This window comes from Lissotriton helveticus, chromosome 11 (genome assembly GCF_964261635.1).
Source record: "Lissotriton helveticus chromosome 11, aLisHel1.1, whole genome shotgun sequence".
Taxonomy (NCBI): domain Eukaryota; kingdom Metazoa; phylum Chordata; class Amphibia; order Caudata; family Salamandridae; genus Lissotriton; species Lissotriton helveticus.
Window position 1 is genome coordinate 968,504,468 of NC_136072.1, and position 13,354 is coordinate 968,517,821.

Genomic DNA, 13,354 nt, shown 5'->3' on the forward strand with positions numbered 1-13,354 from the left:
GACAATTACATATGAAATGACTTTGCTAGACTGAGACTTGTGGGAAATCAAGGTTTTGATGGTGAGAATCCCACTGTTTAAATATCGAGGAGTCTTAACTTAATTCAACAAATAATTCAGATATCTCCTATTGCATTCAGTTGAAGATATAAGATTCATATATGTTTTCATGTATATTACAATACTACAATGAGTGCTACCACAACCTCAAGCCACCACGTGAGAGCTTACTAAACTTTGTAGTATTTCTAGCGTGAGCTGCCACTACTGCTGCTAGTTTTGCAGTGATTTTAAATTCTCTGTAACTTGTTCCCTCTAGCCACGCTGCCTTCAAGTTCTAACTGCTTAAGATTCTTTGTAAATTGAATGAGCTATTCTGAGAATGTTTTTGGGGTTATTGATTAATTCCATTCAGAATCAGTACTTCAGGGTACCCGTCTCTGCATCCTTCAATCTGTAATAGTACTTCAGGAACTGCAGCTCAGCTGTTGCACATGAATTCATACAACTAAATGCTAAAAGGATTTGTAGGCAGGGAGTACTGCGTGGGAGGTGAAATATTGCTCAGATAGCAGCAGTCATAATCTTATCTAAACCGGGATGTAGCTTTTCCCCACAGTTTGGTGATCCATATGTCATTGCATTTATCAATTTAGCTCTAATTATCTCTAACATTGAGTTATTAGATCAACTTTGCAGGTTGCAATACAGTTTCCTCAGATTAATTTGCAGACATCTTGTGCCGTCTCTCATTGCAGCTAGATAGACTTTATAACTGAGCTTCTCATCGTGCCAAACACCCAGCTATTGGTAGCTTTTACACTGATACCCTTTCTCCATCTAATCTCCAGCTAAATTTGCTCTTTTTTCCATACTGAACTATTTTAGTTTTGCTAAGATTTACTATTAGATAATTGTTAACATTATAGTCCTGAAGACAACTTGTTGAAGGTCCAGCTGCGCAGTATCATGTCTACAAAACTTAATTTCATGGGAAAAATTATTTCTTTTAGTAGAGATGGGACCATGTCTGCTCTATAGAGATTAAATAACAGGAGGGGACGAGGACACATCTGAGCTACAGCCATCAGTTTATTTAACCTTTCTTCGTAACTGTTTTACTTGACCCTATCTTCATTCTCACCTAGGTTTCCATGTGAAGCATTTTTATTACCTTAAACAACAGTAAAGGAATTCCCAGGATGCTAGCTTTTTCTGTAAAGTAGCTCTATTCACCCTATCAAATGCCACACTGTAGGCATACACACAGGTAGCATGCATACAGTGTGCAACCTTGCAATAGGGTGCTTCCTGCCTTCAAATGTATGGCTAAGATGTTATACAGCGTCGCTGAACGTTTCCTGAAACCCACCTGCTGCATTGGTATCATTTGTTTTGTCATAACCCAGTCCTTAAATTCAGTAAGGAGAATTGTGGCAGATCATTTTGTATCACTAGGAGGTAAATCTATTATCCTATAGTTCTTTGGGTCACTAATACTTCCCTTTTGTGTATGGGCTGCAGAATTGAACCCTTCCAGTATTCTGGTATTGTGGCTGTAATTAACGTGCTCATGTAGAGATGGGCGGGGTCAGAGATAAGGCCAGGGACTGGCTGATTTCCTATTTGGACGACCGTCAGCAACGGGTCTCGCTCCCTCCCTTTAGTTCAGAGGAGCGGGGGGTGGGACAAGGAGTACCTCAGGGCTCAGCCATCAGCCCTATACTCTTTAATATCTACCTCCGCCCCTTAGTCCAGCTCATTAAATCCTTTGGGATCGCCGCATTTAATTATGCGGACGACACCCAGCTGGTTTTTTCACTCGAGGGACAGGATGCAGTCCCGATGGAGACTTTCCACCGGTGCATGCAGGCTACAGCGGAATGGCTCCGCTTGAACTCGTTACAGTTCAATGGAACTAAGACGGAGGTCCTGCATTGCTCTAACGACCGAGTTCCCAGAGATCTCCCTAACGACTTCTGGCCCCAGTCATTCTCAGACACAGTGTCAGCCGCACAATCGGCGCGTAACTTGGGCGTCATTTTTGGGCCCAACTTGCAGTTGGATCTGCACGTAAACAAGACTACTTCAACGTGCATGATGCTTATTCGAATGCTGCGCAAGGTCTTACCCCTCCTCCCTGAGCAAGCTAGACCTGAAGTAGTGCGGAGCACTATTTTAAGTCGACTCGACTATTGCAACGCACTACTTCTGGAAGCCCCGGTAACACTTCTGGGCAAGCTCCAAAGGGTTCAAAATCTTGCAGCCAAACTTGCCCTATCCCGTCCCTACCACAGCTCCTCTACAACCGCGCTACAGGCACTCCATTGGCTCCCGGTTCATCTACGTGTGCGCTATAAAGCTGCATGCATTGTGTTTAGAGCCATTCATGGCTTGGGTCCGATCCCTTTGCAAAGAATGTTTGCCTGGTACCTTCCATCTCGAGCCCTTCGGTCCTCCTCATCCAGGCTACTAGTAGTCCCGCGGTTCCAGAGAGTGAGGATGGGCGGCCGCTCGTTTAGAGTGGCGGCGTCCAAACTCTGGAACTCCTTGCCAATATCCTTAAGGAGTCTTGAAGATCTCTCAGCCTTCAGGAAGGCGTTGAAAACTTACCTCTTCCCTAGGACAGGCTAGGGGCCGAATTCGCTGGATCATTGTTCAAAGCGCCAGGATGCCCTTGGTGGTGACAGGCTGCGCTATACAAATATACCACAATACAATACAATACAATGGGCCAAGAATTTGGCACAATTTTTAGAATCTAATTTAAAGAACGATATTGGGACCCCATTTGGACTGGGCGCTCTGTTTGATCTTAAAGATGGTAATATATTCAGGATTCTATCCTCGGTGATTCATACCAGTGTGACAGTGTCTCCTAGGGGATTCTTAACCTCATGACTGAAATAACTAATAGGCTCTGATTTGGGTAAGAACATCAGTGTATCTTTGTCCTTTTGGCTCAGAGATAGAGCTCCCTTACCAGTAAAGCTGAATACTATTGCCTCCCCACCCAAATTCAAGGATGCCATAATGGGGGTTACCAAAGGTAGATGCAGTATCTCGGCTATTGTAACGGGCAGCTGGTCTGTTGTAGTAGAGGCCATAGCGTCATAATAAAGAGTTGACAAATACATTCTTCATGATGATGCTTCTGCTGTGTTAGGTACTTGGAAAGCTTGGTCAAAGTCCTAATCAGCCCCAAAAATCTCTTAGCATCACGTGATGCTACCCAGCAGTTAATGTCATGCTATCTTTTTGTAAGGTTATTTTCCATATTTATCCAACACTCCCATCTGTAGAGACCTCTATAAGACAGCAATTCCAAGTAAGCTGATTCAATGTGTGTCATTGAATATCATCTTATCAGAGTATTCAACTGCCTTCTTATCGTCGTCAGAAGCTGAGTATACTCGACTGTTGTGTGGATTCTGGTTGGGGAATATATCTCCCCTTATTCAAGACTTGGTCTCTTGGAGCAAGATGTGATCAATGAGCTTAAAATGTGTTCCCAGCATCGCATGAGTTCTGTGTTATCATACATTAGATTGAGTTGTGTCAGAGCTGAGATTCCTACTCTCGCCAGCTAACTCTTGTAAGTGGAATCACTATGTAGTTTCCATTTCATTTTCCAATAGCAGATATTCTCTTCTAATTCAGCTATCACTTCTAATTGGTCATTCATTCTTAGAGACACATTGAATTCCACTACTTGCGGGAAGTGATCACTCTCTTGCCTTCGATTGATTCTAAATGACTGGATAGAATCTAGTAGTAGTGGAGAGATTAAATTGTATTCCAACACATTCTCCTTGCCACAGGCGAAGTGTGTGGTGGATGAGGGTATGTCACGTAAATTTGTGAAATCAAGTTTGACTCCTGGAAGGTTAAATAGTGCCCTCCAGAAGTCTGAATTGGTTTACCCAGATCTTTTAGCTGGCAGCACCATGTTCGGAATGTTCCAAAAATGATCAAGTTAATTCCATGGGTGTGGGATAAGGCTTAAGGGGTTCAATATTTCATTAAGATTACCCATTACGATCATGGCCACATTCTCCCATTGCCTCTCTAGCTTCTAGATTTGACTGAGTAATTTTTGGGTACTACAAATCCAAATCTGGGGGTACATATATGTTGTAGAGATTGATTACTGCTTTGTTATTAAGGCCAACCCCATTAATTTTATGATCAATATGTGGGCAATCATTATCTCAGACTGGAAAATTTCCAGTGCTGTTGAAATTAAGGTCAGTAATTCCTCCGAAGGGTAATCCCTTTTTAAAAGCTTTGTGGTGGCCTTGTTCCGTGTCGTATAAGTAGAACTATTAAACGGGACCCTGGACCAAGTGTCTTGTAGACAGAGTATGTGGTATTAATATAAGAAAGTGCGCAGCTCTTGTGATGCATTTAATTTGTTGATCCTTGCAATGTTCCAGGTTATTAGATATAGATTTTTATTAGTATGTTGACCATTTTGTACCCTCCACGATTGATTCTGAAGCAGCTATTGCTTTTGCTTTGAGGGGAAGCCAAAGACCATAGAAGCCATCTCCAGTCATCCTTGCTACCAGTCGAGGAACATGGGCCCAGAGATTGAGGCTGTTCTAATGGATATGATCAACTATCCTTACAGTGGATGTAACTTATGATATAATTTAAATGGATTATATCTGAACCTTGTGGGTTCTGCAGGACTGATTTTGGCTGCTTGTTGTTCGTCTGCGCCCTTATCACCCTAGCATTGCTGGGGCAATGCCGTGGGAGAGGATACATGTAATTGGTGTTAATCATCAGTTCATTGCCCCAGTCCAAGAAGCATTTCCTTTAAGACAAAATTATTTGCATCACCTGATGAGGAGTAACTTTACAGTCTGGTTGATTCCATTTTACACTTATAGGATACAGCACATGGAGAAAGGAATTCAATAGATAAAATGTATTTTTGTTTAATGTCTTGTGTTGGGATTGAGGCAAAAAGTCTTAATAATATCCTAATGATATCCCCCAGTTGAAAATACGGTTTTGGATATCCTCACAGTGGTGAATTGTAGCCAATTCCTTTGTGCTCTGGATGTTTTATTCACAACCTCTACCACAGATGTAAGTGGGTCTTGAATTTATACTTATCTTCTTTTAAAAGTAGATGTCCAGCCCCTGAGTTCTTTCTGATTCTTTTTTGTTGAGCTTTTTAAAAACATTTTCTTGTTTTTCCTGGAAAGGACTTTGGGGATTGGCTAAATGATGCCAATCGAACCAGTGAGTGAGACCAGCTGGACATTTTAAATGTCATGCTGTCCCTAATTCCTCACGCTATTAGGCTGCATTTCAATTCTCGTTATGACCAAAGCAACTTCTAAAGAAGCTAAATTATATTGTGACTCAAAGATTCCTGCACATGGATTGTTGTTGTTAACACCAGGTGGCCTTTGATCTTTCAAATTCTCAAAGCCACAATCCTTTTGCATGGCCTGTGGCCTGAACTCCCTCGGGCAGCTCTTTGAGTTATGCCTGTTCAATCTGTTTCTGAAAGTTGATCTTAGTAGATCGTACACTGGGCAGAGTATCCAATTTTGTAATTATCTCCCCACAGAAGCCATGACTGAGTGCACTCAGTACTGCTTTGTCAGCGTCAATTGATTGTTAGTTTGTTATCCAAATTCTGCATCTGCAGTGGTATACTGAGGAGAATAATATTCTGAGTGTCCATCTTGAGAGAGAGTAGATTCAAGAGGATTTGCAATTGGTGTCAACAAGGATGCCATTGCATTAAGAGAAGTAAACTAGAGATCTGAACAGGACAGGGATGATTCAAGTCAGATTTTTCTTTTGAAAAGGGGTTGTTTCATTTCTGATTATGATCTGGGCTCAATCCTGGCATACCCAATTAAAAAATGGGTGTGGTATCTAATTGAGTACTCACAGTGTTGCTGCTACCACATCTTTTTTTACCAGTTCCATATTCTTTTAAATAACTACCAAAGATTCTATAGTACTCCCTTGACTCACAAAGCTGATTTTGCAGGATTGTAATATTACCCTTTTTGTGCTGGTGGCATTTTAATGTAACTTCTCATTGGGATGGCTGAAAGAACCTTTGTCGATAGATAATTGGTTATCCGTCTCTAGTTTGAGCAAGTTGTCTTCAATTACTAGATCTGAGGTGCATCAGTTTGCCCTTGATATATAATGGCAGGTATATTTACTAATGGCGCATCCAAAGGAAGGGGCCTGGTTGGACCTTCTTAAGGAGATAAATTAGGGTCATAAATCATTAACCTCTACTAAAACGTGACTGTTTCAATAATCTGGAGAAGGTTTGACCACTATTAACATGATCTTCATTTAATTTTTTTTATTGAGCCTGAAGATGTTATCAGGAAAGTTCTCGAGGGACTGAGGGTGAAGTACATCTGAGTTCTTACTAAATTTATCATCTTGTCCCCACTTGAGTTTATCATGATTCCCCAATGAGGCTGGGGTAGACTCCTGCCCGAGCTGTAAATTGATGTATGGACTGAGACTCTTGTCTCCTTTGCTGGATGGTCACTTCTTCTAGTAATCTGACGATCCACCCGTAGGGTAGTCGACTAGATATTGTTTGGTGACAGTAAGGATCCATGTATGCCTCCTACCTTCTTTGCAGCTTTCACTTCCCTTCCCACCCCCCTTTCTGATAGTTTTTCCCACATTTGGTGTTTTCATAAAAATGCTTGACTACATTAACAGATTCATGTGATATGGTGGAGTGAAGCCATGAGAAACGTGATTATATATTTTGTCACATGTTGCATATTCGAAGTTATGATGCATCATAACGTAATTGTGCAGCACTCTCGGCAGGAGGAGAAGATTTTATGGTTATCAGGATGTAGGGGACAAAAGAAACAAAGTTATTTCTGATTATGTTTATGCTTACTGATGTAACCACGCTTTCTTAGTGCTAATATTTTATCTAGGCCGGGGTGGTGAACTCCGCTCCGCTCACTGAGTTTGCAGAGTTCCCAAAAACTCTGCTTCGTGCAGCGGAGTTTTTCCTCGCTCGCTTTCACCAATGCCAAGTTGGCGAGCGCAAGGGAAGAAAATCAACTTCCCAGCGAGATTTTCCTCGTTTACGATAGTCAACATCATGTTGGCAAGTGCGAGTGTGGAAAATAAACCTCCATTTGAGATTTCTCAAAGCGGGGGTCAGGTTTCTCATTGCGAGTGGTCGCGTATCCTCGCGACCGCTCGCCTTGAGAAACTGCCCATCCGCGTTGAGAAAGCTGCCGCTCAAGTAAAAATCTACTCGAGCGACAGAAAAGGAAAGCATGCGCTGTGCATGGTGCCGTTCGCGATGATCGCAAAGTACGGACAAGCATCCAACACTTTGCATTCACCGCGAACAGCATTTTTTTATCAAACTCCGCCGCTCATTGAGATCTGCGTAGTGTGGCAGAGTTTTTTTACCACTTTGCGGAGTTTCATGTATCGCAACTCCGCCCAGGGTTAATTTTATATGTACTCGATACGTACTTACTGGCTCTGAATGGTGTTTCCTATGATGCTGTATCATTCTATATTCATGTTCACAAACAACAAAATCTTTAATAAACAGATCAAACCAAAAAATCATGATTCTCCAATGAGGTCTCCTAGATCAAGTAATGTTGAATACCTGTGGCCCCAAGACAGGAGTTTTAACTACCTTTCCATTTCCCATCACATTTCGAGTTCTCTCCGAGGGCCTTTAAACTGCTTTTATGTAGTCAAGATCTAGCACGTGTTTTCTGCATTACTAAGTCCTGGGCACAATTGTTACAGTGATTCTTTAAGGGCCTTTAAGGCCTGTTAAAGCCTTTGTTAACTTCTAGATCCTACTAATCCTATTGGACCATTTTGATCAGATACAAAAATACTTGAATGCTTGATCACTCAATCCTTATACCCAAAAGTTGTGTCAGCACTGAGAATAAAAATCGCTTAATGCTTATATTATTGAGTTATGACAGCAACCGTTGCAGCACCGATTGTTTGTGAAAGCCCCTTTATGGTTTGTGTGTAAATCTATAAAGGGCAGTATTGATAGAGCGCGCGAGGCCACCCGACCAATAGTTTTCGCCGTTTTCCGGCTTCAGGGCCCATATACTTTCAAATCACCATACACATTGACCAGGTGACTTCACGAGCTCTACCAATTTGTGTGTGTTCCCTACTATTTGTTTTCAGCGTACCCGACTTACCATCCACTAACACGGGTACCTAATGACCACAATGAATCAGGGAGCTAGCTGAAAAGAAAGGCAGCAAAATACAAACCCAACCAATAATGTTCAAATACTGTTTAAATGACCACGGACAACTGGAAGTTTTAAAATGTTTATCTAAAGTTCGTTCTCTTCATGCATCAAGTATACAAGAATGAGACAATCAATGACCAAGATAATGTAAATTATGTAGCTATATAAAAATAATGATAGGGTAATCATTGAAATACTGATATAAAATGCAAGAGAAAAATACTATGCAATTCAGTAATATCTAAGCATGGGCAGACTATGTATGGGTAACTATAGGAGGGCCTATAATGAGTAACACGCTTCACTTAAAGTAAAGGGGCCTTTGAACAGTCTAGGTAATGAAGTTCTAGACCATATCAGAAAATTACAAACTGCAATGCAAAATATAATCTCTAACAAGTGAGAAGACATAGGAACAAACTTATGAAAATATGTAATTGACTTTCAATAGTTGCGGAAAGGCATGGAAAATATAACATATGCAATGATGAACTTTATTAAAGCAAAAGTTAGAAATTCAGAAGGTGCAAGATTTTAAGAATTTCAGAGCAATATTTACCTAGAATGGTGTGGAAACCAAACCCTGGCCACGGGTCAGTTAAGGACAGGAAACCCTCAAGGAAGGATACCCCTCAAAGGACAGCAGGTGCAGAATGGACACCCAAGACAGGACAGGATACCCTCGGAATAGGAATCAGGACAGGACCCTTAGGACAGGACAGCAAACCCTCAAGACAGGACCGCTCAGGACAGGACCGGAACCCACAGTTCGGAAGCAACGCCTGCGCTCCACCCGCTCTGCAGCTATCGATCAAGACCCCGATTGGGTCAGCGAACTCCCAGTTAAGTGCTTCGCCAGCACTTTAAGGTTCAGTAGAACCTTAGACTATGGTCAAATTCGGACAGAGTGCTCCGCAGCTCTCTGTATCTTCAGTCACCTATTGAGTGCGTTGGGTCAGTGACAGGTCAGCTAAACCAGACAAGTCGGACGGCTCCCTAGGTGAACCCAGGGTAGATATACAGTTTGGGGACAGTGTACCACCCCCCAATGTTGCAAAGTGTCAGAATCCCTCAATTTGGATTGGTCCTAAGGTAGGATTTGGGTAGCACACCAATCACAACATAGTAATTTAAGCCTACATTTGCATAGTAGGGTACCGCCTAACTAGATTGGGGTTCCCATGAGAAATTGTGCAGAAATACAATGGCAATTTTAACAATGTTGCACTGCGAGAACATGTGATTGGTTCAGCCGAGTTTTCAGGTCGTTTCTCAGGAGCATCTTGCTCATCACTGCCAACTGGCTGTGTTCCATCAGTCAAGGTCTGCTGTGCCTCGGCAAGTCGCGCAGGCGCAGAAGGGACCTCCAAGATGGTTCTCGGTACAAACAGAACCCCATTCCCCGCGGTACATGAAAAGTAAGCGAAAACAAATTAATACATAATAATGTCATTATGAAAACACATCACAGGGTTTGTACTTTTAACTCATCATCAAGAAATAAACTTATGCGTTTTAAATGTTAGCTACATTGATACGGGTACAAGAGCAGTGGCACGAGCAGTACCACATGATAAGCACAGCTATGAATTACGCATGCGCATAAATTTCCCTCCACTTCTGCAGACGCGTCAGGACACGTGAGTGTGGCTGACGCATGCGCAGTAACTAAAATACAAGCGGCAGCCATTCTAAGTGACTCGAGTAAATTATTTTAGTAAAACATATAGGCAAGCGTCTTAATCTTTATTTAAACTAAATATAAACGTTAGTAAGACTTACACTTATTACTTTGTTACACATAAACGAGGTTCTTGACTTCGGCAAGCCGCAAAATATGCGAAGCTTTGCTTCATCAATCCCCTCTTTGATGATATTTACTATCATCACAAAAATGGAACCAGATGCCAACTTTCTTTCATACTTTATATAGCTCTATCTCTTCCAGCAATCGTTCTAACTTTTCTCTCTCAGTTTTAGTAGGGTGAGAAGTCTTCACCTTTTTGTATATCTGATCATTCACTTCCTCCAACTCAATCTCATCCACACTCCGTTTCAACCCTCTTGCATTTACCTCGTGCTTCTTGGTGCGCTTGCGGCATTTACAACAGATAAAAATGAGAAATATAATAAGACCTATAATACCAATTGGCATCAGTATCTTGAACAACAAGCTTTTACCTACACTAGCAAGCCAATGACCTACATTTGAGAGACCATCTACCAGTCTCTTCCAGGCACTATCAACCTCGAGTGGTTTGAGTTCCTTTGTCAAATTAGTAATGTTTTTCACATATCTTTTGATCTGTACACTTTTATCCGGAATATAAGTGCAACAATGTTGCGCCTTCAACATCCGGCAGACTCCGCCCTCTTTCGCTAATAAGGTGTCAAGAGCAAGTCGATTCTGTAAAACCATTGATCTGATCGCAACCATTTCGGTATTGACCAGCAGAAATCCATGAGCTGTTTCAGTAGACAGCACATCTACTATAGTAGACAATTTGCAAATTCTGTGAGTGTTCAGAACCACTCCCACTCCAGGTATCAGTGCACTGAAAATACTACCCATAATTTCACCTATACTTTCTCTTTTACTACGCACTAAGCCATTAGTATCTTCATTGCTTCCAGCTTTTCCATTCACATGGTATATTTTCGGGAAAACAATGCCAAAATAGCAGCTTCCATACCAGTGATCCGGCAATTTGAAATAAGCCTTGTCCCCACAAATATAATAAATTCCAGGAAACACAGGCTCTGACCCATTTTTGAAACCCCAACCTCCAATTACCTTGTAATTATGTTCGCATTCACTGGAACCAATGAAAACATTATTATAATAGCTAGTCTTCTCGCGATGAAGACATAGCTTGCCTTTCTTTTCAAAATCCAGCAACAGAGCAGGTCCCGCCCCACCATTTGAGGTGCCTTCCATGTTCTCTGCCCACTTTGGCTTTTTCTGACTTTCGTCATTAGCCTTCTTTTGTATTTTAATTCTTCTTTTCTCTGCCATGTTCAGGAACATCTTTTCCTGTTCACGCAAAGAACAAGTCAAGTTATCTCTGTGTGCATCTGCTATGTTAATGTTACCTATGGTCAAGAAGTAGTCTCCCATATATCTTATGGTGTCGCTTTTGGTATGTACAGGATTCAAGTTCCCACGTATAGGAAGTTCAGAAAATATTACGTCATTATTAGAGTAATAGTACTGTAACGGTCCTCTTTTGTAAAATAAACTAGCTAAAATGCTACAGGAGATTCCATATGTTAATGGCAAGTGATGGTATGTCACGCCTTCAGCCACAGAAGTAGGTAGCTTCATGCAGACATAGCAATCTTCAATTTCCATAGTCTCTACATAGTGTATTAACAAGTTTGCAAAAACATTTAAGTGTGTCCTGTTCTTAATTCCATGATAATGTAGTCCTCCCTCATCTGATGCTTCTAAGTCTCGTTTTGTTTGTCTCAGTGCTCTCTCATGTCTTGCTACACTCTGTGTTGTCAACTCCTCACTGTCGGTATTTACAATTTCAGTAGGGACAATGTTAGTATCTTTACTTACAGTGAAGGGTATAAAGATTGTTAGTCCTATCCAAATTACTATCAGTACTACTATACTACATATACACACCTTGCAGCACGTCTTGAAACGACTGCAACTAGGTCTACCATTCACAGTTGAATCAGACATTTCGGCTCAGAAGAAGTTTCTTGACCCCTCTTTGTGTCTTTACACAGCTAGCTTACTTTGTGCAAATTCACGGTGGTTCGTCTTCTTCTTCAGCAGAGTACTCAGGGACGGGCTCTCCGTCGCTTACGTCAGTTATATCAAGATCTTCAAGTTCTTCCAAAACGAGTGTCCATTCAGGAGACTTGTATTTCTTGTTTTGTCTTTTTAATCGTTCACTCCTTCTTTTGGAAGAGTTTTCTTCTTGCTCTGCTATCCGTGCACTTCTCCTTGCTTCTGCACGTTTCTCTTCCACCGTCTTTATCCTTAGCCTTAGTCTCTTTATGAACCTAGGCTCAAGGTTGTTTCTTTTCTTTAGTCTCTTAGTTGGTACTTGGACTTCACTTTCTTCTCTTATCCTCTTATTCTCTTTAGCTTGTGGCAATTCTGCTTCACTTTCTTCTTCTTCTTCCCTTATCTCGCTAGTTCCAGGGCTATCATCAATTTCTTCTGCCTGGTTACTAATCTGGCCTAGTTCAGGAATATTTTGTTTTTGGCTTTCGATTGTCTCTGTTTCTGTTTCTGTTTCCTGAACCCGTTCTTCTAACCCTATCTGATCCTGTTCAAGCACTTCGATCTCTTGATTTTCTTCTGCTCGAACTATCACTCTATGTCTAAGCTGTCCCTTATCCTCATCAGGAGTTAGTGGAGGTGTATCGAACACCTGTTCTGTCCCTGTCTGACCTTCTCCTTCCTCTGTTTTGATGTGAATCTCAGGCGGCTGAGGTTCTTCGCCTGTGCCTTGCTTTTCCTGACTAGTCCACTCTCTACCTTCACTAAGTCGCTCTCTTGTTCTGATAGGATCTTCGGTCAGATCAATCATCGGTATCCATTCTTCTGGCCATATGCTTGGCAGCTCGTCATCAGCTACTCCTGGCTCAGCTTCCTGGACCTCTTCAGCAGGCTGGATTCTTGGCAGTTCGTAGTCAACTACTCCTGGGCCAACGTCTGCTGTTCCTGCAGCCTGACTGGTGCTGGGCTGCTCGTTGTCAGCTACTTCTGGTCTGTCTCCTGCAGAGTCCTCTGCTGGTTGCCCTTCTTCTGCAAATTCTTTGTCTGGTAATACCTTCTGGGTGTGGCCAGCGTGGATCCACTGGGGAACACCTGCGACCTTCACTGCAGTGGTTGTTACCAGGATTACTTGGCGTTTCTTTCCCCACCTTGGTGCCAGACAGTTTGATCGAGTGTGCTTCTTTATTTTGACCCAGTCTCCTGGAACCAAACTGTGGAGAGGAGTCGTTGGATTGAGGATGCCGTCGTCTCCAATCTGGCGAGAGATAGAACGCACTTGGTCACCCAATCTTCTGCAGTATTCAAGCACCAAATCATCAGTAATACTCAACAGTTT